The 27,336-nt window shown below is 44.7% G+C and overlaps 1 protein-coding gene across 2 annotated transcripts in view; it reads left to right on the forward strand.

Annotated features, from left to right (window-relative positions):
- Window positions 1-27,336, forward strand: part of HEMK1 (HemK methyltransferase 1, mitochondrial release factors N(5)-glutamine) — a 133,909-nt gene that overhangs the window by 52,444 nt on the left and 54,129 nt on the right. For both annotated transcript variants that reach the window (XR_014712430.1, XR_014712431.1), the window contains exon 10: window positions 20,800-20,862. The gene's annotated coding sequence lies outside the window, so the exon portion shown is untranslated. The remainder of the gene's footprint in view (window positions 1-20,799; window positions 20,863-27,336) is intronic.

Below are 27,336 nucleotides of genomic sequence, written 5' to 3' on the forward strand. Positions count from 1 at the left end.
AGAACAAGCTGCCCCTGTGCAGATAAATGAACGGGTGGCAAGGAGCGTTATTTTCCTCTGAATCATTGATTACTGGCCTCAGCCAAGAACAGGACACTGTACTAGGCAGGGTCATGGTCTAATCCAGCAGGGCAACTACTATCTTCCAACATTTGTCTCTCTTTTTTAGAAAACTGATTACATCACAGCCATTGTATTGTGATTCTGTGGTACAGAAGATCATGTGACACTGCTGATCTTCTCTTAAGGACAGGAGTGGGGAGAAATCCTGTTCTATCCCTGATGTGGCTGGGTTTACTGGCCAGCATGTCCCAGCTCAGGGAACGTGTTTGTCTAGTGTGTTCCACAGTGCTTGATACTCCTTTGGCCAAACTCTTTTTGGTGCAGAAACTTTTCAAAACGGCTGTGACAGCTGTGAAGGAGCCACTGACACTCCCAGAATTCTTGCTTTCCTAGAGGGCTGGGCAGTTATCCACCCAGAGAGGGATGATGCTAACATGTAAACTTTAGGGTTTGAGATTAGCTCTCTGAGAAGTTTGCAATTGATTAATGAAGCTGCAAGAAGACTAACATTTCTGCTTACATTTTACACAATCAAGTAACTTATTGGGGCTCATTCTCAGTTACTTGGCACATGCTTTAATTCCATGGAGTCTTATCAAGGAGGTGGCTTGTTTTTCTGAAACAACATTTGCAGAGGTTTGTTTGGTTTTTTTTCTGTGGGGGTTGGAGGTTCTGTTTTTAGGGGCTGTTGATGTATCTGCTGGGACCATTTCCTGGAATAGGGGCTGCAAACTGCATGGCCCAGTAGGTGGCGCTGTGATCCTGCATTGGTGTTGGTGACTGCTCTTAAGCAGGAAGATACAGATGTAGAGGGAGAACCATTCTGGTTACAGGTATGGTTGCCAATCTTCCAGGATTGTCCTGGAGTCTCCAGGAATTAAAGATTATTTAATTAAAGGATATGCCATGTGATGAAACCTCCAGGAATGCATCCAATCAACATTGGCAACCCTCACTACAGGATTGTTAAAAGAAAAGGAGTACTTGTGGCACCTTAGAGACTAACAAATTTATTTGAGCATAAGCTTTCGTGAACTACAGCTCGCTTCATCGGATGCATTGTTATTTGTTTCAGAGTCACTATGTTTTCTGAAAAGTCTGTTCTGAAATACAGACACTATCTTTGTTTATAGCATTCTAATCTAGATACTACAGTGATGAGGGCTATTTGAGTACCTGATAGTCATTAATCCAGGGCTCTCAGCCACTGTGAGCATCAGGGGAGACTCCGGAGCCCTAGCTGCAGTGGCTGCTGGACCCTCCTCCTTCCCTATTTTGTCACAGTTATTTTTAGTAAAAGTCAGGGACAGGTCACAGGTTTCTGTGAATTTTTATTTATTGCCAGTGACCTGTCTGTGACTTTTACTAAAAATAACCATGACAAAATCTTAGCCTTAGGGATGAGCCATTTCGTGAACAGTAAGAGCCAACCCCAAACTGCTTTCTCTTTGAGGTTTGAAAAGTTGGGTTTAATTTTGTTTAAAAGACCATTTCTGTGCCCTGCTTGTGCTCCAGCCTGCGTCCAGAGGCTGGGATACTGAAATACAGTGAGGTAAGCTTTCCTTGGGTGCCCAAACCAGAGAGTGCTGGAAATCTCAAGAAAGTCTGATCTGTCCAGCCCAGATGCTCTTTGGATGGGCATCTGGACTTTCAGATGCTTCTGCAACCTGAGGGGAGGGCCAGAGGTACAGTCCTGCTCCAGTCCCTTACAGTTGAAACTGCCTGCATCTCCCCAGCTTGGAGGAGTCCCCAGAGGGTTTAGGGCCAGCATAGCTGCTCTTACAACACCTGCCTCTTGCAGCCCAAGTGTTGGGAACATGGCCAGAACATGCTGTGTACAAGCTGTCCCCAACTGAGAGGCTGTCCTTCTGAGGCTTGTCAGGGGCTGCGGTGACCTCCAGGGCACTCTAGCATGTGCTGTGGCTGGGATGAAGCCAGGTAGGGACCCAAGGAACAATAACCAGCTGCCCCATCCCTGAATCCCTAACTATACCAAGCAGATTTTGGCTATAGCAGAGAATCTGGGTCTTCAAACCTCTTTGAGGTTTGCCCTTTGTCAGAGGCTTGTCTCTTTCATCTGCACCTGCTGGTGGCGAGAGAGTGGTTTACAGGTGTAACGATGCTGGTTCTGGTGGGACCCAACTGAGAGTTCCAATTCAGGACAAATTGCTTAAAGCAGGGCAGTTACAGCCCAAGGCTGGGGTTTTTCCACCTCTAGGGCAAACCAAACCAGCCAGACAGAGAGGACTTTGGTTTTACCTCACTGGCTAACCACAAGTCACACAAGCAATTGCCTTAGACACTCCAGTTTCCCAGTATCACCACCAGTGCCACTCATTATGGGGACAAATGGTTATGAAAACTAATACTCCAGTAAAAGAAAAAAAAGATTCTCTCAATCCCAGAGGACCAAGCCCCAGACCCAGGTCAATATACAAATCAGATCTTACCCACAAATCACGCTGTTGCCAATTCTTTGGAATCTAAAATCTAAAGGTTTATTCATAAAAGGAAAAAGATATAGATGAGAGCTAGAATTGGTTACATGGAATCAATTACATATAGTAATGGCAAAGTTCTTGGTTCAGGCTTGTAGCAGTGATGGAATAAACTGCAGGTTCAAATTAAGTCTCTGGAGTACATCCACAGCTTGGATGGGTCTTTCAGTCCTTGGTTCAAAGCTTCAGTGTAGCAAAGTCCCTCCAGAGGTATGAAGCAGGATTGAAGACAAGATGGAGAAGCTGCAGCAGCTTTTTAAATTCTCTTGCCATCTGGTCTGTCTTTCTTTGTTCCAAAGACAAGCTGCCCATCACATGACATGGAAAAACCTCAGAGTTCTGTCCATAGGCATGTCCCTGCATACCTTGCTGAGTCACAAGGTGTGTGTGCCTTCTCTCAGTGGGTCAGTTGCATAGCTGGTGGTCCTTAGTGGGCCATCAAACAGGCTAGGCAGAGCTGACACCAACTTGTCGGGGGTGTCACCCAGAAGCATAGCATAAGTTTGAAATACAGACAGCATAGAGACAATATTCATAACTTCAACTACAAAATGATACACATACACAGATAGCATAATTATAACCAGCCAATCATAACTTTCCCATAGACACCTCACACAACAACCTTTGTACAATATTTGGTGCCACTATGGGACCTTGGTTGCAACAATGATCTATACGGTCCCAGTTCAAGTCAATAACGTCACAGGTCACTGCTCTTGATGTGCTGGCTGCTGCTGTGCCCTGAGAACACACAGATTCCTAGATTCCAAGGCCCGAAGACACCATTGTGATCATCTAGTCTGACCTCCTGCATAGCACTGGCCAGAGAACTTCTCCAAAATAATCCCTAGAGTAGAGCCTTTAGAAGAACATCCAGTCTTGTTTTAAACATTGTCAGTGACAGAGAATCCACCACGACTCTTGGTAAGTTGTTCCAATGTTTGTCACTCTCACCATTAAAAATTTACACTTTGTTTCCAGTCTGAATTTGTCTAGCTTCAGCTTCTAGCCATTAATCATGTTATACATTTCTCTGCTAGACTGAAGAGCCTATTATTAAATATTTGTTCCCCATGTAGGTACTTAAAGACTACAATCAAGTCATCCCTTAACCTTCTCTTTGTTAAGCAATGCAGATTGAGCGCCTTGAGTCTATCACTATAAGGCAGGTTTTCTAATCCTTTAACTGGTCTCGTGGTTCTTCTCTGAACCCTCTCCAATTTATCAACATCCTTCTTGAATTGTGAGCACCAGAATCAGACACAGTATTCTGGCAGCGATCGCAGTAGTGTCAAAGACACACATAAAATAACCTCTCTACACCTACTTGAGATTCCCCTGTTTATGTCTCCCAGGATTGCCACAGTGTCACACTGGGAGCTCCTGTTCAGCTGATTATTTGCCCCCATATCTTTTTCAGAGTCACTGCTTCCCAGGATCGGGTCCCCCATCTTCTAAGTATGGCCTGCATTCTTTGTTCCTAGATATATACATTTACATTTAGCCATATTAAAACACACATTGTTTGCTTATGCCCAGTTTACCAAGCAATCTAGATGGCTCAGAATCAGTAACTTGACCTCTTCATTATTTACCACTTCCCCAATTTTTGTGTCGTCTGCAAACTTTATCGTTGATGATTTTATGTTTTCTTCCAGATCATTAATAAAAATGTTAAGTGGCATAGGGCCAAGAACCGATCCTTCCAGGACCCCACTGGAAATACACCTATTTGATGGATGATTGTCCATTTACAGTTATGTTTTGAGATCTATCAGTTAGCCACTTTTTAATCCATTTAATGTGTGGCATGTTTACTTTTATATCATTCTAGTTTTTTAATCAAAATGTTGTGTGGTACTAAGTCAAAGTATGTTGTGTCAATACTATTATCTTTATCAGCCAAGCTTGTAATCTCATCAAACAAAGATATCAAGTTAGTTTGACAGGATGTATTTTCCATAAATCCATGTTGATTTGCATTAATTACTTTACCCTCCATTAGTTCTTCTTAGTTCTATTAATCGAGTGCTCTGTCAGCACCTCCATTATCTTGCCTGGGATCAATGTCAGGCTGACAGGCCTATAATTACCCGAGTCACCCAGCTTACTCTTTTCAAAAATTGGCACAACTTTAGCTTTCTTATTGAAAATCAACATTAATGGTCCAGCGAACTCCTCACCCAGGTCTTTTAAAACTCTTGGATGCAAGCTATCTGGACCCGCTGATTTAAAAATGTTTACATCACCCACCTTGTCTATTTAAAAATGTCTATGTTGAGTAGCTTCTATGTGTGACTGACAAATTGTGATCACCCGAGTTGCATTCAGAAGGGGCTAGAATAGCATAAGCCAGTTGCTGAATTTTTAATTGGTGGTTTATTAATTTATTTCATGCCATTCTATTAGCTCTTGACTTGTTCTTCTACATAAATGACAACATATCAACAATATTGGCTTACAAAAATAATGTGTACCTGAAAGATGTGGACCAAAACACATGCTATCCCAATCAGGTAAGTGTCAGAGAAGAGAAGGTCTGGTTAAAGAATGTTAAGTGTCAGTGTTTGTAATGAGGCAGGTAACCTGTCCCATTTAAATGCCTAGCTTAAAGTTTTATCCTGGTGACTGCTAGTTCTGAGCCTTTTTTAAAAAGGCCAGTCTTTTTCTAAGTGGCAGTTTGTTTTACAGTTCAGCACGTATTGCTGTGTTTCAGTGCTCAGACAAGTAATATGCTGGAGAAAAGACTGTGGCTTTAAGCCATTACCCACTGGCAGCAGCTCCCTGACATGAGCAACTTGTGCCTGAGTGGGCCTTGCTCCAACCAGTAACAGAGTGTAGCTTGCACTCCCCGACACCGCCAGATGGTGCAGAAGGGAGGCATGACCACTGGCCCTTCTTTGTTTCTTTTATGAAGTTTAACTCTGCTATCTGCCCTAGACTTGACAGACCTCAGGAGGTGAGATCAAAGTGAGAGGGATGATGGTTAGTGCGCTAGCCTGGCACTCAGCAAACCTGGGCTCAGTTGCTTGCTTCTCCAGAGACTTCCTGTGTGACCTTGGACAAGTCACTTAGCCTTTCTTTGCCTCAGTTTCCCCATCTGTACTGTGGGAATAATAGCTCTGCCCTTCCATACAGGGATGTTGTGATGTTGTTTTAGTACATTAAAGATTGGAAAGCGGTCAGCTGCTACGATAACGAGGGGCACATAAGTACCTTATATAGACAGACCAAAAGGGCCTTGACTGTACCTATTAACCATCCTCCCTTAGTGCATGTCCATACAGGCCTGGGCATAATCTAACCCTCATTAAATAAATAAGTCTCTTGTGCTGACCAGTGTCCTATGCATGCCCAGCTGCAGAGATGGGGTCATGAATGGTACATCATTGCTGTGCTAACTCCAAGAAATGTTTTGTATGCCAATGCAAAACCAAAGGATGTGGGAGCAAGTTGTCTTGTCACCGCTTGCTTTTCTAAAGCAATTATCTTTCTGTAAGTGCATGAGAACACAACATGCAGACATAAACCAGCCTACTGCCTAGTGCTGAGAAAGTTGAGCCTACATCCTGTTCACAAAAACAGTGGTGTTTTTACAGTACATAAACCCGTTTGTCTAATATCTCATTGGTATAAATAACAGTTAAGAAAAGTACTGGTACACAGTGTGGTCTGTCTAGCACTCGTGTGTGGTTATAGTCAGAAAAGTAACAATGTTAAAGTGGTACCTTCTGACTCTGAGTGTCTCCCTGTTTACCTACAAAACGGTGCCTTACAGCCCTGTAATGGGACAATGAGCTAGAGTCTATTCTGCCTCACACATTGTAATCAACAAAAGCATCAGCTGAATTCCAGTTCCACAAACTGCATTATTTGTGAGGATATAAGAGACTGACAGAACCAGGGGGATCGTTAGATCCCAGGTTTGGATCTGCCTCACTGTCAATTAGAATATCTGTCACCTGACTTGTATGCAGGAAATTAGATCTGGCGTAAGCAAATCAATATACAGCCACATACAGGCGTTCATGTGCGCTTTATAGTGTGTAAATACTGTCATGAAGGTTTGATGCCTCATTATTGTGTGGTCTAGAATAGTGCCTGAAGGTTCCAAGCCCAGCTGCTCTAGGCACTGTACAAACATGTAATTAGAGGTGATCCCTGACCTAAAGAGTTGTACAATCTAAATAGATAAGACAAACAAAGAGTGGGATGACACTACAAAGGAAGTGACCCAAAGTCACCCAAGAGGTTCATGGCTCGGAACAGAGCACTACCAGTTTAGTGCCCTACCTACTGGATCGTCTTCTATGCTATTTTCAAGTCCTTTGTTAAAGCAGTGCATTTGAGTATTCCTTGCCATTTGTCACCCGGAACCTACTATTTTGGGAGGATGATAGTGCTGTGGAAGCAGGAGAATCTCATTCTTACTCCTCTTTATTTAAGGAAAATGGGAGAATTTATCACTCAAAGACATGTCGAGTATCATCGCATCCCTTGCTCTCAGTATTTGTTATAAGAATGCCTTTTGCAGCATGGATTGCTATGAGAGCCACTGCCAAATGCCCCCGGATCTAAACAGATAAAAATGGGAAGAGCAGGTTTCCTCATTTTGTCACATGATAGAAGGGGAAAGGAACTGGTGGTAAGAACAAGGCACATGATCACTACGGAGAAGTCCAAGCCGCTTTAGGAAATGCTGGCATTTGTGATGTATTAGGGGTTTGGAAGAGGTTTCCCACTCTAATGTATTTAGGGTTGCCAACCCTCCAGGACTGTCATGTGATGAAACCCCCAGGAATACGTCCAACCAAAATTGGCAACCTTAGAATGTATTCCTTCTCTGCTTCCCAGAGATGATGCAGGGAGGGCTTTGGGTCCCACAAACTGAAGACCACATACTGGAGATGAGTGCCCCACCCCATTAACCCCTTATGGGGAACGGTGTGCAAAGGACGGAACCAGTCCCCTCGTCCTGTTAGACTGGCAACTTGGCCTAGGTTTTAAACAGGAAGAGAGCCCCATGGCAGACACAGCACAACATCATGGGGGTTGGTGTCTGCTATTCCCCTGGGATCAGCGAAGGCATGGGAGCACTGTGTTTCATTTCTGTAAGCAGCTATTGCATTGTTGGCATTGGTTCTTGGCAGGCTGTATGAGATTCAGCAGATAACCTTTCCTCAGCAGGGACCACCTTGTACTTAATGATGTGGTGTCTTAAGCAATCTTCTCCTGGCAGACTGCTATGCTTACTAAATCTTATGCAAACACACCTGTCCTTAGGTTACTTTGTTTCCTCCCTCTACACTCCCTTTGTCAGTTTCTGCACCACTTATGACTGTCTAAAAGCTATATTGTGAGCTCTCTGGGGCACAGCCTCTCTGTGTGGTGGTTTGTTTGCATCGTGCCTAGTACAATGGGGCCTCGTTCCTGTGCTGGGATCCTCAGGCTCAGCCATCATAGAAATAGTAAATAATGATAACCAACAGAAGACCGGCTTCCCCACTGTAGCTTCTCAGTGTCTGTTACTGAGGTTTGTCTGAGTGCCATCAACAAGGCTGTTGGTGTTGTTGCCTAACTCTGGTGTATAGAGATGTTGGCAGAAATTGCAACATTCCCAGCTATCATTTGAGTTATGGTTAATTAGCGATGTTTGCATGATGCCTTTGATGTTCCAGGACCAAATTCAGAGCGGGTATAAGTGGGTGCAACTCCATTGCCTTCAGTGGAGCTGCATCTTCCTGCTCCACATTTGAATTTGGCACACAGCAGGATGAAGTAACCACCCTGCTCTTGTTTTAGAACACGTCTGCGGACTTGCCCCAGCTGACCTCACAGACATTATCTCTCCCTTTTGACAGCCTGTTTCCTGCTGCTGTTGTAAGACCCTTCTCTGCGGCTCCTGACATCTGGAATTGCCTTCCTAGCTCTCTCCTCTTTGTTCGCCTTCCATCTTTCTTCAAGTTTCCAGAGAAGACTTGTCATTTCTCCCTTGCCAGTATCTCCTCTCATATCTCCCTTGCTCTCACTGTTTATGATTGGACTGGATAAGTGTATCTCTTAACCCTAGATAATTTGAGGATATGTTTTGTACAAAATGCTCTACCAAAGAAAGCGTTGCATTGCCCTTGATGTGGTTATGCTAGGGATGGGGCTTGCTGGGATTGGAGCTGTGCTGCCAACAGCTTACCAGCACTCATGCTCTTCATGCTCATACATAGCAGATTAAGATCATATCTTGCTTGAATGAGATCTCTTCCGTCCATCCACGTGGGCAGGGGTCCTCAGGCTGCGAACAGGTCTTGTGCTTCAACTGCTAGGTCAGTGATTTTGTGTTTGTGTGTTTGTTTATTTGTACCAGCAAAGTCCACAGTTTTAATTCGGGTGGTGCCTTAAGCTGTTATTTTGTAACTTGTGTAATTTCAGACACTGTTTGAGCATGTCGTACTTGTTGGTCAGTAATGGCAATGCCAGGAGAACAGAACTGACTGTCCCAGGGCATGTCCCTCTATTTGGACTGACTGTGATAGGAGATAGAAGCCAATGTGGGAGAAAGGGGGAGAATAGACTCCCTCTCTTCGGAAAGGTTTCCTTCTTCCCAGCCAGGGCCTGTGGCAGTAGTAAGTTCTTCCCTCTCTTACAAGGGGAGAGACAGGGATAAGGAGTGGATTAAAAGGGCACAACATCCTCTAGTTCCTGATCCAAGACTGGAACTCAAGGCCTTCTCTGATCCTACAGTGTGAGCTTCCGGTCTCCAGGCTTTGCATGGGTAAATTCTGGATTTTGCCTGGGTATTTACTATTGCTAATAGCCTATACCTAAAGTTCCAGACAGGAGCAAGGCAGGTGGAAATCATCAGGGAGAAAGGCACTGTCTGTGTGTTGAGGAGGAGGAGGGATTCCTGTCCACCTCTGAAGAGGATAGGTCTGTTCTGCAGAGGCGTGTGTGGGATTTAACATTTTAGTTTCAGGCACATGAGACAGATGAAATGCTCAGTCTCCCACGCAAAGGGTGTGACCTTTCCTGTATAAAGGGAGCTTAGAGTTGCTGCTGCTTTGGTGGTAGCTGCGAGAACAGAGAAGGCTGCTGGTTTGCCTGCAGGGGAGAAAGGCAGAATAAAACTGTGATGAGGTAGTCTGCCCCTTAAGGGTGGTGGAGCCTAATGGCCAGCCCACCCCATCATGTGGCATGGCCCTTTAAGAGGCTCGATGGTCCGACTACATATATAAAGACCTGGGAAATATTGGGAGAGAAGAAGTGGTCCTGGGAGTAAAAAGTGTTCAGAAGGAAAATTCTGTTCCTGCTTCTTTAAGGGGCTGGGGCCAGTAGCCTTGCAGAGAGCATGGGGCAAGGTTCTCCTCTCCCCCAGCCAATTGGGGATGAGCTGGGAGACAGGGACCAGCATAAATGCTGCCTTCTTCTTAGCAAGGCAGACACCAGCAGGAGAAGATGGGCCTGCTTTGCACCCTTGAGGACTAATGGGGGAAGAAAAGGCCAGCTAGGGAGAAGCTGGCTAAAGCCCTACAGTGGGCGAAATTACAGTCCAACTCCAGAAGGAGAGCTGGAGATTTGTAGTTTAAGGAGAGAGATAATAATTGCCGAGCTCCAGGAGGGCTGGGACTCCTGCTCTAAGGAGAGACAGAGGGCTGGGAACAGAGCTTGGAAGGCAGGCTTCAGAGGAGCCCTGAAAGCCACAAGGATCATTTGCTTATTTGGGACTTTTCAGGACTGTTTATGTGGGGTTTTGTAATATACCAGCCCCAAGGAGGGTATTATTGACTCAAAAGGGCCCAAAGTAGAGTTATTGGCTTCCTGTGAGGAGAAATGTTGGCAGGGCTTACCTGCAGTGCCATGCCTGACTGAAAGGGGGTGCACCGGGTGACCTCCCCACTGTCACAAAAACCTACCCTCATCAATAGCTACAAATTACTCCAGTTGCTGCTAATGTGGGGGTAACTTTAGTGCTTGTGAAAGTGTGACACTCTCAGTGCTGGTTTGACATGGACATAGTGCCACACACTTTTGCCATTGCAGCTCCATCTAGACTAGCATCTCCACCTGCTGTTCTAGTCCTGGAATCTTCCTCCCACCCCTACCACAAGGCTCTTCTAATGCACTTCAGTCCTGACCTGTAGTTCCCTGCTAGTCCAGTACTTGACCTCTCCCCCTTCCTCCATCCACTCTGCTGATTCACTTCTACCTGCGCTGTAACAACCCTTGGTATTCAAGTCTTGGATCCCTACATAAATACCTCAGTCCCGATCCTCAGCATCACTTATTAATTCCTGCCGTGTGTCCTTAGAAATGTTCGGCCAGTGCTCCTCACTGCTAACCAGTGTCATTCTAGCTCCTGGGCCCCTCCAGCAAAGGGACTGACAATGGTGCCACAGAGGGTTTGTGATATGAACATACCGGACCTAGACAACCAGTCTGATTTTCATTTCTGGTCTACGTCAGGATTTAAGCCTGGGTTCTAGTGAAGGGCTAGTGCACGACTAGTGCACTCATCCACTGCATTGGTCATCTCTTTCCTCTGCCCTCCACAATGTATTTTAGCGCTGCTTGTAATGTCTCATATCTTCCCTGGCATTGGTTACTGTGAGATAAACTCTTGTTATCTTGTGGCAGGAGCATGGTCTTCAGATTCTTTGTGCCCCTAACTTGGAGAGGGGAGTGCGTGCTCTCACCCCCAGGTTTCATAATCATGGTATCTCAGAACTCAGGAAGGTAGAGAACTTAGAAGATTCTGTCCCTCTCTTTCCAGGCCACTGACAGGTACTGCCCAAACAAGCAAGACAAATGCATTCCAGAAAATAAAATACAAGGGTGGCCGGAAAGCTGGGGATGCCACACATGGTTTGGAGGTTGCAGTAATTGATAGACCAAAGAGTTTCCTTTCCCATCATGCCTTGGGGTGAATGTGTTGTAATTTGATACTTCGCTATTGTGTCACTTGTTTGCTGCTGATATGGTGGGAGCTCTTTATGAAGTTACCTTTCAGTGACTATCACTTTTATTCAAGAAAGGCCCAGGACTGGAATAGCTGGTGGAACAGCAGGTCTAGCGTGAGGTGCATTGGCACCACGACTAAAATATTGAAGGAGCTGCGGGTGCTTTGACAGTGCTATGGTGCAGCTCAGGACTGGGATGGCAGCAGGGTTGGGCAGACTAGGATTCTGTAGTGAAAAACCATTCCATTTCTCATCTCCTTTTGCACAATAAGCACACCAGTGCTTTAAAGCTATAAAGAATCTTGGGAAAGCTTGTATTGTGTCTGCTTGTGCTGGCCTGGCCTTATCCAGCCAGGGTTGCCAGTTTCTCAATGCTATAAATACGTGAAAAGCTTTTTCAATGGTACCAGCATAGGGGACTCTATTGTGCTAGAGAGAGGGCTGATCCATCAGGCAAAGACTTGCAACAAGGAGGAATGGAAATGCCAACAGCTAGACAGGAATGAGCTCCAGTTAAAGACCTGGTAACAGCAGGACCTGGCACGTAGGAGGAGGAAAAAGATGGCAGCGTTTGAGTCAAGGCTAGTATATACTTATAACATAAAAACCTGGTTCCACTGCCTGGACCAGGGAGAAGTGCATGGGGGGGAGCCAGCCTATAGGAGCAGCTGCTGAACCTATGCTAATAAAATAGCCCAAGACCTATTCCCAGGAGTGTGCTCAACCAGATTCACTTTCCACAAAACAGCATGTGTTCTTTGTTGCCTTTTTCATGAGAGCAAATTGGGGTATGAATAATATAAGAATTTTTTTTCTCCCCAGACCTTTGTTCAGAGTTTAACCACATCCAAACAGGAAAATGTTTTCACTTGTCTTTAAACTACAGTGGATTGTACTTAGTAGCAACATTTTCAGTTCCCAGCAGAAAGTTGCTATTATCGAAGAGTTGCCAATAAGGGAAAGTTATGTTTGTGAGGCTGCAGCCAGGGAAGAAAGCCCAGGGGCCTGTTCGGTCTGCACGTCCCAGCATTTTTTGTCCTGGCGGCAGCCCCACAAACCTGCCTCCTGCTGGGACCTTTCTTCCAAAAAATCATTGTGGATCCCATTAACATTAGATTCAGTGGGACGGGATCAGTTCCTGATAAAAGGTGTTAATATTGGGACTGCTGTTAAGCAGCATCCACTGTATGTATGTATTTAATTATTGCGCCATTTTTCTTTGGGTTTTGGCTAAAAGCAGAAGTTTCAAACACCAGTAGAAAACCAATTCTCAGAGGAGGTGAAGTGCAGAGGACATAGGACTGAAATTCAGGAGACCTGGGGTAAAACTCTGGCTCCAGTGTAGTCCGTGGGAGTTTTGTCACTGTGATAGATTGAAATCCTCCACCCCCATTCATGCTCTTACATCACTGACTTCAGTGGGGCCAGGATTCCACCCCTAGTTTCTGTTCTGTTCTTGTGAGGATCTGCAGTGCGACATTGGGAATGTCAGAAGCCTGACCAGTGTAAGTTCATTACCCAGTCTGCCCCTCCTTTGGTGTGGAGTGGACACACATTAGCCTTTGCACTTCAGCTAAAATGCACTGATTTAGGTAAACTATAAAACAGATTTACTAAGTACAGAAAGATTTTAAGTGATTAAAGGTAGTAAGCATAGAAATGCAAGTTGGTTACCTAAGATATAAAAGTAAATTTCCAGTCTGAGTTCTATAAATGAAACAGGATTTGAATAAAGCAGTGTGTCACCCTGATAGATGGTATAAATAGGTCGCTGATCTTCAATACACAGGCTGGAACTGCCTTCCAGCCCGGGACCACCCACTCCAGTTCAGTCTTTGTCCTCCAGATGTTTTTCCAGGTGTTGAGTTATGGGAGGAATGAGGCCAAGTCATGATGTCGCTTCCCCTCTTTATAATTTCTTCCAGTTTGTTGGAAAGATGTTTTGCTATGAGGTTGGTCAAGCAGTCTCCATTGTCTACGTGCTCTCCCTGAGAAGTTTCCATTGTATATAGTTCCTGGGATAGTGGATTCTCTTTAATGGGCCATCAGTACATCTGGCTACTCCACTGTTGTACCTGAAAGGCTGGATGTGGGTGTTCCCAAACTCACAACGTATTTCAGTAACTTATACAGCAATATTTCATAACCTCACATACAATGATAGCACATTCAATCCAACAGGATATTAATGTTCAACAGATCAGGACTTTTAAAATGATACCTCACAAGGCATACTGTGTACAAAATATATCATAATTATATGATAGTGGTGAATATGGGGGTTCCTGGGTGTTGCTTTGAGTGCCACAAACATTCTCCTGTAGGATAATCTGAACCTTTGGATGACAGAAAATGGAAGGGAAATGTGAACAGCCAAGCCAGAAGAACTAGCTCCCAGTACAAAAAGGTAAAGAGGTGTTACTGAGAATGCCGACAAATTTGTTAGGAGACAGAATTAGCACAGAAATAGAAGGGTTGCAAAAAGGAAGCACTGCCCCCCGTATGTGACTGGGAGAAGAACATGGGCAGTGGAGGAAGGACCAGTATATGGAGCAGGTGGCTGCCTCAGTTCCCAGTGACAAATTTTAGTGTCCAGGGCAAATACTTTGCTTCCCATTTCCCCCAAGTACCGAGTACAAATTACTGCAGAGTGCTCAGTTTCTCTCATCTCCCACTGAAGTCAACTGGAGTTGAGGATGCTCAGCACCTCACAGGAGTAGCCTCTTTCTCGGTGGGTGGATGGGTGGGGGGGATTCTGGCCCCGAGGACTGTAAAGGGATGTGCAACTAAGAGTTGACCCAGAGGGCATCACGAGCATGTCAAGGGAGGCTGGAGAAAAAGTTGCTCATCTGGCAACAATCTGCTTTTCTCTTGGATCCTGCTAAAATGTCCATCATGCAGCTCTGCTTAATTTTCACTTCCTTGCGTGCTTTCTCTGTGACTCATGAGCAGACACAAGCTGTTTGGTCTCATGCCTGATACTGGCTTGGCAGTAAGACAAATTGCATAAGCAAAGCAGCTTAAAAGTTGCCATTAATGGCTGATACAAGCCAGAAGGAGAGATGCTAAGGGAGAAAGTGACTGGGAAATATTCCACACCTCCCAGGAGGCTTGGGTGGAACTCAAGAATTCTGGTAATAATGTATCAGAGGGAAAGGTAATCTGGCCTTGTCAGTCTTGCTTTTCGCCACCTCCCTGAGTCATACTGTCTCCATGTTTTCAAAAGCTCTTTCTGTTAGAATCAGAGTTTCAGTGCGGGGGAATCCTGCGGGCTGAGCCCAGCATGATCTGATAGAGGCTCCACTAGTTAACAAACTGCTGTCCTCTTCAACGCAACCAATGGTCCATCTCCCTTACCTCCACTCCCAGGAAGCACACACCTTAGGGCCCAGAGACCTTGGAGCACTTCTCTCTGTTGGAGTAAAGTTCACTCTCAAGGCAGGTATTGATTTGATCCTTTGGTTTCAGTGCAATTCTTTTCCCTCCATCGTATTACTGTGGTTGTACATGAGTGACCTGGGGAAGCTAGACGTTGGTGAGGAGCTCCAGTACCTTCCAGAGCATTGCTTGCCCCTGCTGGCTGGCTCTTTGCAGTACCCTCTCCAGCTGCCAGGCTTTTAGAAACATTCTCCCATGTTTCTCTGTGATCTCCCCAGTGCCCTCTTCCACATACTGTAAAGGCAAAGAGACAGAACTGAAGCCTAAGTCTCATTTTACACACACACAAAGATGAGCAAGGAGCCAATGAGCACAGCCTATTGAGAGCAGCCTTCACAGCTCTGCATTTCACAGCCCTGTCACCAGCACTTGAAGGCCAGCAGTATTAACAGTTACTGAAAGACAAGGAGTGTTCCTCACCAGTTGGAGACTGTCAGCTCTAGCAGCTCTGAATTTGTCAAGAGAGAATAATTATCTCACCTTTGTAGTTTGGGGTTCTAAGCATTCTAGATACCAAGATGCCAAGGTGTGGAGTCTGGGTGCATTTCTGTCTGCAAGACGTTCACAGCTGAGATTCATGTGTGGAGGGCCTGGATCTGTAATCCTTGGGTAGCAGAGATTTCATTTTAGCTTCATTTGGAAGGTGCGAACAGTTTGGTCTCTCTGAGAATGATTTAATTTTGTTTGCCTCTGTATCAGAAGATGCTGCCCCCTCATCCACTTGGCCAAATGCTGCCTAGTAGCCCTGTTCCAGTGTAGTTTAGAAAACCTGCCTGAGCAGCAATGAGTTTACATGCCATACGAAAGATCAAGATCCTCTCTTTAAGTGAATGGGAGCAGAGGATCTACTCAGTACTTTGAATAGAGAACATTTTCCTCATAGGTAAGAAAAGTAACCTGGAGAAATTCTCTCTCTTCTAAGAGCTTCTACAAACTTTCACAGTGTAGGCTGTACAGCATGTACCAAGGAGTAGTGAAATCACACTTCTATAGCTCTCTACCCCCTTAACCTTTCTATTTCTCTCTCTTCCTTTGCTACTCCACTCTCTCTGACAGCTTAAGTTAAATCAGTTTGAGTGCCTTATATTGATTCAACCAAATTGGTTTGTAAACTCTGTTAGTTAAATTGTTGAACTTCTGTATGTAGACAAACCCTTACGTATCCTCCTGGCATCTCGTTCAGTAACCCAGCAAATAGCAATGGTGAAGACAGAAGGCCCAATTCTCAGTTGTCCTACACTTTGTGTAGCTATTTACACCCAATCAGAATGGTCATTTTTCACATCCCCTTTGCTCTGCCTCTTGGGCAGTTCTTTACATCTGTGCAATGGAGAAGCAGGTACGGAGTAACTAGCATGGCGCATGATCCACTTGTCTGTCGTGTTAGTGTCGGTTGTCTTTGGCTATGTGTATGGCACTCTTTGCCCTTCCAGTGTATTGAATGTTGTTTTTTAGTTTGCACTTAGCTGATGTTTCCACTTCTGTCCTCACGCACTCCTTATAAAGGTTTAGAAACTGCTTCAGAGTAATCCACAACGGGCAGAATGTTTGGGGCTCTGAAAACCTGACCCTGCTTCCATTTAAGTAATCAGCAACACTGTCAATTTCAGAGGTGCACAGGATCCGACCCATAGGCAATATTTTGAGAGGAAACTTTAAGTGAGCTTTAGGGAAAAGTATCATTCCCTTTTTATTTTTCCTAAGCCCTGTGCCCACTTTTGCAGCATGAGTTCCTGCAAAGTGTCTGAGCACCATGCAGCTGTTTTTCACGCGTGCTGAGTTTCCACAGTTACAAGTCTGCTACTACTTGAAGCCAGTGGAATTTGCAGGTGCTCAGCAATCCTATAACTCATGATCAGTAGAGCTCAGATTGGGCACCAAACACAACAATTCTCCCAAATCATTAGCTACTTGGAAAAAGTCTCAAGTGTCATGTCCAAAGTCAGTGTCAGAGCCAGGAATAAAACTCGCATCTTCTGGCTACTGGTCGTATGCTTTAGCCGCAGGACCAGACTTCATCTGAGAGACAGCAATGGGCTCAGCTAGGTCTCCTATTAACATATTCTTGTGTGGCTTTGTTTTCCCACTTTAGGTTGATGAAATAGTCACAAAAATGGGTAACCTCTCCTTTGTGGTGCCCAGGGTTCCTCAGATGCTCAGTGCAGAGTAGGCTAATGCAGGCAAGTGGCAACACAATCAATCACACAACCATGTTCACAGGAGCTGTCCCAGTGACATGATGGCATGGGGCCAGCCCTCACCACCAAGCTGTTGGAAGAATAAATGTTCCCGGAGCTACCCGATCAGTTTTCTCCAATAAAAGGAAACTGAAAGCTAGTTGGGTAGCTAACCAAGATGATCATGTTGAAAGAAATAAGGAGGTTTTTTAAATCAACAGATGAGTTTTCCCACACACAAGTGCAGTCCTACCCCCTCAAGAACAGTCAAGGGGAATCCCTGTGTTGAGTAATCCCGAAGAGTGAATTCCTCTCTTCACCCAGGAGAGGCTGTGTCCCCCAGGTGGTGCTGGGCAACCCCTGATAGACAGGACAGGAGAAGCCAGGTTTGAATGGACATTGATTTAAGAGAACCCCTCTTTCTCTCTTTCTATCATTCTAAAACCCTTCGCATTTGCTGAATGTCACCTCTGTCAGCCCTAGCAACTGAGGCCACTTTCAGAGGGAGATCACTATAGGAGCTTTGTGCCTCTCCTCTTCCTCTCCTCCCTTGCAGACTGGATCTCTACTCAAAGGACTAGCAGACTGGATCTTGCAGCTTTCCCTGAAAGATGAGCCAGCCACAACAGGTTATAAATACCCCTTTTATTGCTCCTGTAGGGGAGGGAACGCAGCAACACCCAAACCCAATCCCTTTAGCTTGGCTCAGCATCAAGTGACGTAATGCTATCCTTTAGTCATTTCACCTTTTGCTCTCACCAGACGGCCAGATTCCACCATGGCTAGGAGCAGAGTCTGGCCTGGAGGGGCAGATTCTGCCCATAGCTTGCTGGATGTGGAAGGACTGTTGGTAGCAGAATCAGTTCAATCAGGACCCCCGGAGTGCTCACAGTGTAGGGTGTCCGACTGGACTCAAGAGGCGAACAGAATAGACAAAGGGGGTGGGAGGGTGAGCTGACAAAATGAACTGAGTAAAGGGTGCTAGGCCCACTAAGGTTACCCTGCTCTTCTCCCACATGGATTGGAGGAAACCTTCTGACAACCACCATCCCCAGCAGAGAGTCCCAGTGCCCAGACAAGATACTTGCACTGGATTTGACCCCGAGTGGCCTCTTACCCCTGTGTCTGGCTCTTCAAAGGATTGACTGGAGAAGCTGTCTTACCGCAGAGGTGCACTGCTGATTGGTGTCAGGAGACCAGTGACGAGGATGGATGCCCCTGCTGGCAACAGGAATGTCCCCAAAATGACCAGATTTCCTTTTAATGTCTCAGGACAAGTAAAGCTAGGACACAGGCTTCTCACTGCACTAAAATTATACTGACAAATAGATGCACAGTGGAAGGAGGGGACGTGGCAGTGGAAACCAGGAAGGGTCTGGGTTTGGAGCACAGGGTGGTGCCTGGCAGGAGATCAGGCCCAGCAGAAGTCAACTAAAACAATGTAAGATTCTGAGATAAACCCCACAAGTCAGGGATGCCACTCTGTCTTTAACCCTTCCTATGCTGCCCATGTACATGGAGTGAAATCCTAGCCACCATTGAAATCAGTGGGAGTTTTTCCATTTATTTCATAGAATCATAGACTATCAGGGACTTCAGGAGATCATCTAGTCCAACCCCCTGCTCAAAGCAGGGCCAATCTCCAATTTTTGCCCCAGATCCCTAAATGGCCCCCTCAAGGATTGAACTCACAACCCTGGGTTTAGCAGGCCAATGCTCAAACCACTGAGCTATCCCTCCCCCAAGGGGTCAGAATTTCATCGACGGCAGGTATCATCTGACACTCAGATCTTTGCTGTGTAGACAACACAGTACAGCCTTTTGTGGCTCACTGCCAGACTAGGGCCTCACTGGACACATTTCTTCACAGCCAAATGCAATCAAGTTTCCATTTCTCCATTCTGCACTGGAAGGAACGTGCCTAAGCAACTGGAGGCTGAGGAGGGCTGAGACACTGGTTCCAGGATCTTGGCATCTGGGCTGTGGGGTTCCACTGTCCAAGAAGGGTCTCAGACACTGGGCTATGTATCTGGTGTTTGCCTGAGAGACCCAGAGCTAGGGATAGTGACCAGTCACCTAACAGCACTTGAGATTCAGCAGTTGCCATCACAGATTGGTGTCCACCCAAACAGAGATGGACTGAGCCAGGTGGTAATAGGGGCTATATTAAGTTTGTTGAATTGTATTCCTAATTCTTCCTATGGTATTCCCATCATGTATAAAGAGCAAGGGAGAGAAAAGTGTAGAAAAGTGCATAATTTTCTTTCTTTTTTTCAGTTGTGGTTAATTGGACGACATTCTGAAACACTACAAGTGTAGAAATAACTTCCCCCCGCATCCAACTTTTCTTGCTGCTTTATTATGTCAATATGTATGAATATACTATGATCTTGATAGGATGGCTGTGTCAGCATGGGAGACTTTTTGCTTTGTCTGTCTTCAGATCATGTGTTCAATAAAAATAGTCTTGCTGGCTGATGTATGCTAAAAATGGGATTTTGAATGCACTTAGCATTGGCTTAACTCTAATCCCAATTAAATCAGTGATAAAACTGCCCTTCATTTCCATGGGAGCAAAGTTAGACCAACACTGACTGCTTTTGAAAAGTCTGACCCCAAAGTAATATAAAAATATTCATTTTGATAGATATAAGAAGGTAAGGTCCTTATTAGACAAAGTTAAAAATGCCATTTTTTCCCTTGCAAAAAACCTGAAAACAAATCAACCAAAAAAAAAAAACAACCCTGAAAATTTGAAAATTTTCATTTTGGTCATTTCTATTTTTCATTTCATAGCTCTGCTCCTCATTATTAATTGTGTGTCACTCTAACAGCATATTAGGCACTATGAGTACCTAATACATGTGAGTTAGTTATTGTAGAATAAATCAGCAGTTCTCAAATTGTGGGTCGGGACCCCAAAGTGGGTCATGACCCTGTTTTAATGGGGTCACCAGGGCTGTTTTAAATTTGCTGGGGTGGCAGGGCTCAGGTTACAGGCCCCCTGCCTAGGGATGGAGCTCTTGGGCGTGGACTTTGGCCCCCCACACCAGGGGTGGCGGGGCTTGGACAGGCTTGGCTTCCATCTCCCCTCCTGGGGTTGTGTAGTAATTTTTGTTGTCAGAAGGGGGCCGCAATGCAATGAAGTTTGGGAACCCCTGGAATAGATCCTTCAGAGAGGAGCTAAAAGTGATATAGTCTCTGTGCTCCACTACCCATTTCAGAGTGGCAATGGTTAGTTAAGATAAGATCTCCACTCTATTTTTTTATCTAATAAGAGGTACAAGAGAGAGTGGAAAATATTAGTCTTTTGTTCTTTAAATAACAAAAATTGAGCCAGTCACATGACAGGCACGAGCTGGATCAAATTACAGCAGAGATGTAAAAACTCAGCAGTTCTGAGAGTATCGGGAAAAACAAAATCTCTGTAAAAGTAAATATGGGTTAGGGTTTCAAGGCAATGTGCCAAATTCACCCTAGCGTATTCAGTGTGTACTATGGAGTCCAAATAAAAACTGATATTTTTTCTCTTGAATGATAGTCCTGGATTTGCAAGTTAAGCATATTCTGGTCAGAAGGAGGATCCCACACAGATTGCAAATAATACCACATATATCTGTGCTAGAGTGTGGATTTCTGAGCCCTTTTTTTTCCTTTTTCTTCTTGCAGATGAAGTGAAAGGTGCCAGATGGACAGCTCTTGCGACTGCAGCCCTTTGTCTATCCCCGCAAAGTAAGTATAGCATGAGCAACAACAGTCCAGGCTTGTCTGCACCACGTTGCTGAGGTGTCCTGAACCTTCAGGAATCTTCTCTAGGGCAGTGGTTCTCAATCTTTCCAGACTACTATACCCCTTTCAGGAGTCTGATTTGTCTTGCATACTCCAAGTTTCACCTTCCTTAAAAATTACTTGCTTACAAAATCAGACATAAAAATACAAGAGTATCATAGCACACTACTACTGAAAACTTGCCGACTTTCTCATTTTTACCATATAATTATAAAATAAATCAATTGGAATATAAATATTGTACTTACAGTTCAGGGTATAGTATATAGAGCAGTATAAACAAGTCATTGTGTGTATGAAATTTTAGTTTATACTGACTTCGGTAGTGCTTTTTATGTCACCTGTTGTAAAACTAGGCAAATATCTAGATGAGTTGATGTATTCCCTGGAAGACCTCTGCATACCCCCACGGGTACGTGTACCCCTGGTTGAGAACCACTGCTTTAGGAGACAGAGTGTTATTCACTTTTCCAAGTCCATTTGGTCCTCTGCCTTCCTACTGAGTTTGCCAACAATTATTTGACTGGTGCACTTTTGTAATGCTGCTTCTGTCCACAAGAAAATGGATACCCTAGTGGAAATTCCAGAAGGTTCTTTTTGAATTGTTCATTTGGCTTCCATTGAACAATTCAGTGGAAGACAAACAGGCCCATTTAGCTTGTTCAAAATCTGTTTGGCCACCTGGAAAAAGGGAGCTTTTTTAACTGGACTTCCCTCTAGGGCTGAGACCAGCTCCTTTCAGATAGGTCGTCACCATAAACTCAGGCCAGATTTGTTCTGGTGCCCTTCATAGAATCATAGAATCATAGAATATCAGGGTTGGAAGGGACCCCAGAAGGTCATCTAGTCCAACCCCCTGCTCAAAGCAGGACCAATTCCCAGTTAAATCATCCCAGCCAGGGCTTTGTCAAGCCTGACCTTAAAAACCTCTAAGGAAGGAGATTCTACCACCTCCCTAGGTAACGCATTCCAGTGTTTCACCACCCTCTTAGTGAAAAAGTTTTTCCTAATATCCAATCTAAACCTCCCCCACTGCAACTTGAGACCATTACTCCTCGTTCTGTCATCTGCTACCATTGAGAACGGTCTAGAGCCATCCTCTTTGGAACCCCCTTTCAGGTAGTTGAAAGCAGCTATCAAATCCCCCCTCATTCTTCTCTTCTGCAGACTAAACAATCCCAGCTCCCTCAGCCTCTCCTCATAACTCATGTGTTCCAGTCCCCTAATCATTCTTCAAGTGAGTGGTGCTCTGTGATTCATTACCTATCAACCAGACTCATCCAGCCTCCCTGATAGGCAGCAGACTGTAAAGCTGATGAGTGAAGTAAGAAGGATTGGGCATTTCATCCTAATTTTCCAGGACATTCATAATGGTCAGTTGACCACTCTCTGCCAGCACATGCCATTCAGAGAATCCTACGTTCTCCAGCTATTGTTCATGCCAGGGAGCTGTACAAGTACAAATACAGTGAGACCACCACCAACATACACACACCAATGGTATTTTTACAGGTTTCTAAAATTATCCTTTTCCTCTAACTCCAAGCCTTCTACAGTTGCCCATGGGGTATTAAAGCCCCTTAGCTTTACATACAGAGGGAGTTAAAAAACAGTCTTAACAAAAATACCTCTCTCAAATATTTCTAAACTAGCTGATTTGTAAAATGTGGTATATGCACACAATGTAGTAGAGTGGGATAAAGGTTGTCTCAGCATTCGTTTGGGATGATTTGCATAACTCATTCTCTTGTGGCTTTGATGTTTGTGAATAATGCAGCCATCCTAAATTTGTGCTAATAAGTCTTTGACTGCACGCTACAGCACCATGTACTGTATAAATCTCCAAGGGTTTACATTTAAATTGAAGCTGGTTAAGGAAGACAGAGCTAAATTTATCACTAAGGCTTTTAAGTTTTTCTCTCTATTTCTCTTCTGCTTAATAGTTTTTTTTCCAAATGTGTTTGCATTAAGTGATTTATCCTGAAATGACCCATCCTGTTTGGAGAAGAACAGGAACTGAATGGGTTCTGGGTGCAGCTTCTGGGAGGAAAAGTACCTGGTCAGGGTGCTCCTGGAAACATGCTGAGTGTAGCTCCTGAGAGGAGAGAAGCAAGGGCTTATAGCTCCAGACCAATGGGTTAAGCATGTGCTGAACTCTTGCTTTTTGCATGGAGCCCTCTGAAGCACAAGCACTGTGTTTACACGGAATGATCTTGTGCTAAATGTGGTCTGTAAGCACAGTCCTCCCCCTCCCTGCTCTGTTACATGAAAGTCTCGTTGTGTTTCATCCTAAATTAAAGAGGCGGGAAAGATGTAAAATATCTAATCATATATGCACAGACTGAGGCTTTTTGTGACTGCTGCATAAAGCAAACAGTGAAGCACGCACAGAGCTTGGCAGCAGCTGAGACAGACACCTCTCCTGGTGCTCGTTCTTGCTGAGTGTCTTTTATGGTGATCTGAGTCAACTGGATTCATACCTGCATAGGTGGGAGGTTTAAAAAAGAGCCTTGGCACCTTGATCGTGAGCAGTGCTAAGAATGGGTCACGTTCCCAATGGAGGAGAGAATTCGAGGGCTGCCTGTGTTACGGGGTAGAACAGAGAATCCAGTGCAAAGCAAAGAGAGAGGTGGCTGGCACAGTCTCCCAGCTGATACCAATCGGTATATCTAGGTTTTTATATGTTCTCATCACCATAGTATCAGTGTAGGAGAAACTTTCATCTCATTCTAAAGAGGCTGAGTAACAAGTTGAGGGAGAGAAGGCTGCAGAGAATCATGTGGGGTAGTTGGCCATGATTTTCAAAAAGAGAGGCTTAAAGTTAGGCTCCTAGAGTAAAATTCACGAAGAGCCCAACTGACTTAGGAGCCTTTCAGTGGGATATAGGCTCCTGAGTCAGTTCGGTGCTTTGGAAATTTTTACCCCCAACTAAGTTTTCAGAAGTGCTGAGTACCCACTGGGTATGTCTACACAGCCAGTGGCCATGAGCCTCCACGTCTAGATCGACAGACTGAGGCTTGCGCTAAAAATAGCTGTGTAGACAATGCTTTTAAATTGTGGCTCAGGCGGAGCTTGGGATCTGAAGCCTGTGGTGAGGGATGCCACCCCCCACCCTGGGCTTCAGAGCCTGAGCTCCAGTCTGACCCACAGTGTCCATACAGCTATAGTTAATGCCATAGCATGATCTCAAGTCTCAGGAGAGAACTTTGCTCTGTACATGTTCACAAACATCACTTTATCCAACACTGAACACAGTCACCATTGGGCTAGAAAAAACATTACAATAACGTTACTGTCAAGCTAACTAGAGTGGCTTATGACCATGAGTGCCAAGCTTAGCACAGACTGTTAAGGAACAGGGCACAAATCCCAAACTGGTTGTGTGTTCTATATTTAGATTTCATCAACCAAGTATCAAGTATGAACTCCTCAAGCACTACAACAGCCATTAACATGGAGTCACAGACAGTCCCTTTGGGCACTCGGGTCTATCTAGACACCTACGCAAGCTTGCCTTTGTGATAGATGGTCTCTTATACCAAAAATCACAACAATATTCAGGTTACTCCCAGTCACTTACCCCAGGTCAGTTGTACCTTAGATCTCTCCCCAAAGACAGCACCTGTAGCTAATCCTCTAATAAACCAACTAAAGATTTGTTAACTAGGAAAAAAAATTGAGAGTTAATTACAAGGTTAAAGCAGGTAAACATATATACCCATACAAATGAGTTACAGTCTTAGGTTTCAAAAGACAATAGAAGCTGCTGTAATATGCAAACTCTATATGTTCCTTGTGGCTAACCCAAGCTGAGCAGCTTTGGGATCCCTTGCTTATGCTTAGAAATATTGCCTTCTCCAAATTCCACAGTGGTACAGTTCCGACTGGTCAGGGACTTTTATTCCCTTCCCCCAGAGCTCACATGGATGCACCAAGTATTGGTGCCTGCCTCCTCTTCATGGGTGTGTGGGGCGTGGGAGGGCGATCTTCACTGCCAGTGTCCTTTGATGTTTCGCTATGGCTTATTGGGTTTCAGTTGGCCTTCTTGTGTGCAGGACCAATGCTTTACATTAATTAACACTTCTTTCCTGTTTGGTGAGTTACACGATTACAGAGGTTTACAAAGCAAACACTCCATATAACTTCATACCATGGTCCAACCATAACCATACCAAGTGAGATCAATACATGCTGCATCCTACAAGCATTTCATCAAGACTAAACACTCAACACATTCTTAGCAAATTAACATCTATGTTAACAATGCTAGCACACAGATGAGCCAGACTGGTTTCTCACTATGCTTTTATCAGTGTTCAGTGAGGCCTGGGGGCCTTGGCATGAGCTGGTGGCTCATAGTTACCTAGAGGTTTAGGAAAGAAAATGAAGATCCATGCATCGAAACTGCATCATTATCTAGAGGGCCTGGGATTTCAGGAGACCCACTCAGATGGGAAAACCTGAGTGTTAGCTATAAATACACAAAAATATGGATGACTACCATGACATAACATTCAAAGGACATGCTGTGCCTGCCAGTTTACAGTACAATCCGTCCATGGAGTGTTCCAGTAAACCTGGAAGGAGTTATGGGACAAAGTGACCACAGCCTCTGAGCCTGGGGGGATCAGTGTTCTTCAAACTGATTGAAAGTTTGCCAAGTACAGTTAGTCCTCTTGGAATTAGACCACACTCAGTAATTCCTTGTGCATTAACTGCAGCCTCCTGAGTTTACTGTTCTGATAGCTCACAAGTGTTTCATGCAATTCTAGATCTTTGGGCCCTGGTGCAGCTACATCTGGCTCAAACTGAAATATGTTTAGCTGACCAGAATGGGTGTTTGCAGTTTAAACTGATGTGAGGTTCCTTCTCTTTCCATCAGGCTGATTACCATGAATTCCGTTGCCTTAATTTCAGCTCTCCGTGATTCTAGGAATAGGTCCTTGATTAAATGCTCGGAAACTAATCTATTTTTAGTGCTTCAGTTACAGTACAGTATACTAAATATAGACATGAGCCCAAATCAAAACCCTAGATCCCGGGTTATGGGGGTGCTTGAGATCCTTGCCCAAATTTAAATTTTGTTGCTTGGGCCCATCTCTAATTAAAGCTAATGGGCCAGATCCTCACCTGATATACCTCAGCATTTACACCAGGTGCGTATTTGGTCCAATGGCGATCCGAGTGGCTGCAAAAAGCCTAGCTTCTTCGGTTCCTGATTCCAGTGTTAAGATGGCAATACTTAATAATGCCTCAGGTCAATGGGGAATAGAACTCTCTAAGGAGCAGCAGGGCAATTAAACCTTTTGGGTGGCGTTTGGTGTCTGAGAACTCTGAAATCATAACTTGGGTGAGTTGAAAATGCTTATTTACATGCAAACCAGCCCAGTGGTTTGCTGACAACTTTGCATTGCTCACTCTGCTGGAGATGTTGCTATCTCTGGTCCTGTCCTCCTTTTTGCAACAGAGCAATGCTGAAGCCAGCTAAAGGTAATAAAAATATATTCCCCTCAAGCTGTGAAACCTGAGAGACAGATCTGGCAGTGCAGAGAACTTTGCAGAAGCCTCATGACCAGACTCATTTACATCCTGCTCCGTTGGAGCTAAGGAAATATTTTATGTGGCTAGCACTTGTGATGGACCAATAGCCCTGGAACCTGAAGTCTTCTAACTTGCCAACTGACCAGTTACTCTGCATCATAGGGAACAGCAATGGAAGCTGCTTGTACATCTTTCTCAGTAGAAAGTTGTCTTGGCCCTCACCAGGTGGTCACCTGTAGGACTGATGTGCTCTACAGACCATTCAATCATTGGCCTCTCTGCTGAAACTCCCAAGAAGGACACTGGTCTACTAGGAACCCCGTTGAGACCCTCCCACTCAGTTCACCTTGGCTAATAACTTTCAGACAATAATGACTTGCAGTCACTGCTAGCCAAGGTTGGGGTTGAACCAGGGCTTTAAGGTGAAAGGCTGTGTAATGCCTCATCCTGGCAAGCTGCCCAGACACTAGCCTCTCCAACAGAGCTCCCTTTTGTCTTGGCTCATTACCACCCCTCCTGAGTTTCATAGCTAGCTCCCGGAAGAGTAAAATAGACTCAATCTGATTTTTATTTTCCCTTTGTGTCTCTCCCATTCGTATGCTGAGCGCTGCTATTTGTCTCTGCTCTGAGTGGCACCGTGGGCAGTCACTTGCTCCTTGTCACTCTCAGCATACTTCACCTATGAACCAGATTATTGCCTTTAAAAATGGAGACGTCCCTTTCTATAGAAGTTTTCACTGGAGACTACCGGGTAAGGGTTATTGTAAACTCCCTCCATGAACAGCTCTGCTGGGAATGAGCTCAATTTCCAGTCAGCTTTTGGAATTTGTATTGCATGTTGATAAAATAGCCCAAAATAGCTTCCATAAGCTGGGT

This window comes from Lepidochelys olivacea (assembly GCF_965140295.1).
Source record: "Lepidochelys olivacea isolate rLepOli2 genome assembly, chromosome: 7".
In the NCBI taxonomy this organism is placed as follows: Eukaryota; Metazoa; Chordata; order Testudines; family Cheloniidae; genus Lepidochelys; species Lepidochelys olivacea.